The following is a 5715-nucleotide window of genomic DNA, read 5'->3' as shown; positions in this document are numbered from 1 at the left end:
TACCAGACAAGAAGGTGAACAAGAGCTGAAGCACTGAGATGCTTCTCTGCAAGGGAAGAACAAATGACCACAGAAAGTTCCCCAGTGATAATGAAAGATGGGCCAATTAAAACCTGTCTTCCAGCAACCAAATGAAGACAAGGTTACTGCTACAGAAGCATGTCATGTTCTGACAATTACCTAAAGAGAATGGTTACTCTTATATTAATATTAAGTAAAACAAAAATCAGAATACCCATGTCAAGATGTGAAACTGTGAGTATGGAATTCCAAGCCAAAGCTCCAGATGTTGTGAATCGGTTTTTATAAGAAATTTTGGCATTTAATTCAGGTCTTGAGATGCAAACTCCCAGGGTTTTACACAGTTTGTGCACACTGAGGCTGTAGAATTAGGGCTTGTAATTGTAAATTAATAAATAATCTTTTAGTTCTTGGCATCTGCTCTGTTCTGATGTGTAGTTCAGATCTGAAGAAAATTCTATTGGGATGAGATGGAGAAGAGAGACATGAGAGAAGTGTTCATTAACCTTTCCCCTCCATAACAGAGTTGGAGAGCATTAGTTTGAAGCTTTGCTAATATGCACACAACTTCATCTATACACAAGTAAAGGAAATACACAGCTTTTACACAGCTTAAACTTACTTAAGTGCTGCAGTTACAGCTACTTTGAACATTACATCAAATCTCACAAATACGGGTGGGCAAGAAAATGTTGACCTCTTGCAAATGAAAATCATTCCGTTGGTTGATTTCTGTTGGAATTAAAGACAAACATTAGCAAATCCAGTATTACTGAGGCAAGTGGGAGGAATCAAAAGGCTAAACTGAAGTACAGAAACAAAGCAAAGCAGGCTCCGGTGTGCAGATTCCTCTGAAGTCATAGAGATAAATGAGCTGAGGTAGAGACAGGGCAGAATACAAAGCTTTGTCTGAAAGCCAAGAAAAAAACTCAAACCAACTTAAAAAGGCTCAAAGAACAATCATAAAACTTTTTAACTTGGCTGCAAAGGAAGGTTTATCTAGAAGATAAAATACAAACAGAGAAAGGGAGATAAACAAAATTTTTCACTTGTTTCAGGTTCCATGACCACCAAACAGTCTTTTCTTTTGTCACAGGTGAACAGAATGAAATGTTTGGTTCATTTCTTTCTTTTTTTAGAGTCTCTCAGATGTACATTTTAAATTGCTTTGGCTTCTTTTTTTTTCCCTCTCCTTAATCCTCCACTGTTCGTAAAGTTATGCCAATATGTATCAATTGTTTTTGTAATTTCCTTTATTTGCTTGTATTTTGAATTTTAGCGGAGCTAAAATAGCTTGTTTTGTTTGCATAATTCTTCCGATGACATTCCATATTATCTTTCCAGCACAGTAAGTGGTATTACTAGCTGATAAAATCTTACAGTTGTTTGGTATTTTAATCGCAATTTAAAACAATTTGCAGGGTTGTGTCTGGAGGTAGCAACAACAACAACAACAACATATAACAAGTCCAAGAGAAATTTTGTAAGATTATTTAAAAATTGATTTCTTAATATAAGAAGTTTGATACTGTTTTTTCAAGTGGATTTTATGGAAGTATTTTGCACCTTGCTTTTCATTCGTGCATTCTTTGGGATCTCTGTTAGTGAATATTAGTGTGATGCTGTGTTCTTCTGTAACCTACAGAATTTAACTGCAGGTATTCCTAATAATTGTACTGAAAACCACAGCACCATTTTTGTCAAATGTCAGCTTTCCTATACCTAAAGCCTCTGTATCATTGGAAGTTTGAGATTTAATAGTTCTGCTGAGCTGAAAGTGGGAGTAATCCCAGTATCAAAAGGAAAACATTCTTGTTTTCTTGGTATGACTCTGTTCTAATTCAGAAAGGACCGAGACAAAAAAAATACTGCTACTGTAATCTGTAATATATTTCTGTGCAGCAAAGGTGCTGTAACATCCCCACGTGGGTAGCCAGCAGAGTTAGAACAACTCTCTGTGGTGTTGTCCAACACTGGCACTTGTTGGGTCTCCGTGTGCCCTGTGCTGATGATTTTAATTAAATTGCATTTAGATCAAATGTGGCAGGAGTCAGTATGGAAATGTATCATGGTGGCATATTTCTTCTGATAATGTTCTGACTGCAGAGTACTCGCTGATCCCTTGCACAGGTAGGGCACAGAGAAAGGAGATGAGTCCAGGACTGGAAAGCATTTGGATTTTCATAAAATTTGGTATATGACACATTTCCCTTTGGAAAAGATACGGAGAGGATTTTGGGTTCTTTCAATGCAGACCAAAGACTAATTTCGAACTTTGAAAGTTTGTTGTGAACCAGAGATGGCATTTTTTGGGAGCTCTGTATATTTTAGAATAGCTTCTCTGTAACACCAAATTGTGTAATGTAGAAAAACTGAGTATAATATAAGGCTTTCATTATTGCTTTTCTGCGATGAATTGCTGTAAAGGCATATCAGTTCCCCACTCTCAGAAATGGAGGTGCTCCAGCCTTTGATTCTGCTGCCACAGCCACACAGGCTTGCTGAAATGCTCAAGTTTGTTGCTATTTTCTGATAGCAGACCATACTTACAGGTTTTTTCCCCCCATGTAACCTCCTTTTCCTCTCCTGGAGCTGTCAGGAGGAAATTGAGAGAATTTTTCCCACCCTTGAACTGATCTCCGGTTAGTACAGTGGGATTTTTTGGTCAGGAGAGTGTGGGGTTTGTGTTTTGGGGAGGCACTGCAGGGTCACTGCTCCCATAAGGAATTCCCTCTGTGCCCGCACAGTGCTGGTGCTCTGGCTCTCAGCAGTGTCACAGGCCATGGCAGGAGGTCAGCTGCAGTCCCTCACTGCCAGTCAGATGCCTGCCTTCCCTGGGTACCTGCTACTGCCATCCTCCTCAAGGACTACTGAGGCACAACCTGGTTTGGCTTTAAAAAATAAATGAATTCTTTTTATTCCTATTTGTACACTGTTTTAGGACATATAATATCGTACTTTAGAGAGTAAAAAATAAATGTGCTGTAAACATCACATTCTACCCATGTTTTTACTAGTGTTTCTTTTATCTTCGTCAGCTAGAAGATTTCTTTCTCTCATCCCTCACCAGTTTAGTTTTTAGTGACTTAGCTAGAAGATTATTTAATCTGTTTTATATAAACTTTGAAATGATACAATGAGGCATAGTCATAATGCTTAAAATCTTGATTTCAGTATCAATTAATATAAAGGATCTTTTACAAAGCTGTATTGTGCAATGCAAAGCATCAAGGCTTCCAGTCATCCATCTTTATTGTTCCTCATTTAGGCCCAGATCCACACTTGCATGCCAGATGGCAGCTGCGGAGGAGTTTCAAGTTCTAGCAGCAATGGATGGGAAGATAAGTGCCTCTTGAGAAGGGGAAGCCAGATTGCAGATTCCTTTCAATTGCACCTGATGACTTATTGCCAGTTACTAATTGGTTTGCCCATACGCAGGCAATTCAGAATCCAGCAGCAATGCCTGAATTTGTCTGGAGCTCTGTTCTTCCTGCAGAGATCACTGCTGAAATAAATCCTTGCAGAGAAAAATATTTTATACGAAGCTCTGGGAAAAGCACACATAAAGTGTGTGGGGGTTGTTTGGTTTGTTTTTTTGTTTGTTTGGTTTTTGTTTTGTTTTACTTTTCATAACTGCTGTGTCAAGATTTTTTCGATTTTTTCCTTCAGGAGAGCCACAATATCTTGTGTAACTGTCATTGTTAGTTATTACTGCAAAATAGTGTAGCTGGCTGTGTTGTGCTAACAGTTGACAATATATGCATATTTAAAACAGAGACAGAAATGATAAGTAGAGTTTTGTCTATTTTTCATTAAAGATAAGAATGTTTTCATAAAAATCTTCCTTTCCCACATATTTCTGAGTGCATTTTCATTTTAGTCCTGGATGGGGCATTTTACTTACTTTGACAGCAGCCTGAGAACCAAGCGATCCAGCTATGAAAAGCACAGAATAACTCAGGAACGAGAAACTGCTGGTTATTTTCACCACTTGAAGGCCATGAGCAGCTGAAGTGTCTCTGGAGCTGCAGAGCAGTGTTGATGATTGCCATTGTTGTTGATGAAAGACAAAAGCTGTGTGTAATGGTACAGCCTACAGCCAAGCTTGTAATAAGCCCTTTAAAAGGTGAAGTATCCACTCAGGAAACAGCATTCCTCATGCAGTGAAATGTCAGTAATTTTCCATCTATTGCAGTACCAGCATTATCTCCTGAACTTGTCAGTGGAAAGCATTTTCACTAGATGCATTTTACTGAATGCAGTGACAACATAGCAGTTATGTGAGAACAGAAAAAACCCCAGCTGTCTGTGTTATAAATGATTATTAGTTCTCCTGAAGAAAAAAACAGGGGAAAACAGGCTCTGTAATTAAGATCTTCATTGTCCACTGTCTTTGTTACCCATGTGCCTGTGATCACAATCTCAAGAAAACCAGAAGTGAAGCTGAGAGTGTGCAGCATGTCAGGGCTGTAACACCACACAAGTGGGTAAAAAGCACATCTTGTTAAATAAACATGAAGTAAATAAATCACTGGGAATTAATGGTGCTTACCAAAGGTATTCTCAACAAAGAAGGCTGTGAAAGAGTGGAAATATTCCCAAGTACAGCACAGCCACATTAAACATGTGGAGAGATCACCAGGGATCACCCAACACTTCAACTGGACCATGAATTGAATTCATATCTTGTAAGTTATTGTTTGCTTCACAAAATCGCTAAATTGATTTTGCCTGTTGAGGGCCCCATCGGTAAAAGATAAAATAAAATCACAGACCAGCATCCAATTGCAAATGAAGTTGTTTAACACTTGAATAGCTGTGTAGTCAAACCCACAGTCCACAGGGAAATGAAATTTAGACACCTCAAATGTGCTAGAAAGCAAAAAATGTAGATTCCTAAAAATCCTAGTTCATGTCTTCTCAGTGTTTTACTTTGGTTTTGCTCCAGACCTAAAGGAGAATGGGGTACTTGCAGTGGCCCCACCTCCAGAGCTGAGCCAATGGCTTGTAGCTGACATGCCTTGAAATTCTTTCTTGAGATGGGAAGAAATTCTGTTGCTCATCAGCAAACACAGGGTGGTTGGGTGAAAAAAGCACTTATTTAGCAGAACACTCGCTTCTGGGTTTGATGGCAGCGATGAAGAATCATTTATCCAGTACAGGGCGTGCCTGCAGCTATTCCTCAAGCAGAATTTAACAAATGCTGGGGATCCCCTGGATTTGTGTGAGTGAGTGACTGCTGTGATAGTGCACCCTCAGAATGGAGCTTTGGGAACAGTGCACTCGTCTGGGATCTCTGCAGAGTGATCAGGGTAGTGGGGTCTGTCATGGCTGTGGCAAAACTCTGACCTTGTTTGATAAATGCTTCTCAAAACATAGCTGTGTATTGGTGGATAAAAATGTTTGGAGTGCTTTGTGTTCTAAAGGATTTCTTAAACCCTCTGAGGGAAAACAACTGCCAAGTACAGGGAAAAGTCTGTTACAGTTTGAACACGCTTAGAGATGAAACCCAAATATTTGGAGGAATGGCTGCAAAGACGGCAAAAATTAAGTAAGATGCAAAGAGATGTTTGGAATGGTTTTCTACTTCGTAGGGATCTGAAGATAAACACTTCCTAAGAATGGTGAAGTAATACCAGTGTCTGTACCTGAAATCTCTTAAAATGTTAAATTGAACATTATCAGGTTCTTTCC

General features: G+C 39.0%; 1 long non-coding RNA gene across 1 annotated transcript; it reads left to right on the top strand.

Moving 5' to 3' along the window:
* Positions 1 to 907: 907 nt before the first annotated feature.
* On the top strand, positions 908 to 4030 carry LOC128812422 (uncharacterized). Its single transcript, XR_008438707.1, has 3 exons — positions 908 to 1117; positions 1443 to 1504; positions 3290 to 4030. It is a non-coding gene; the product is annotated as an uncharacterized LOC128812422 (long non-coding RNA).
* Positions 4031 to 5715: the final 1685 nt, after the last annotated feature.

Source organism: Vidua macroura, chromosome 10, assembly GCF_024509145.1.
Source record: "Vidua macroura isolate BioBank_ID:100142 chromosome 10, ASM2450914v1, whole genome shotgun sequence".
In the NCBI taxonomy this organism is placed as follows: Eukaryota; Metazoa; Chordata; class Aves; order Passeriformes; family Viduidae; genus Vidua; species Vidua macroura.
This window is presented reverse-complemented; position numbering and strand designations above follow the sequence as displayed.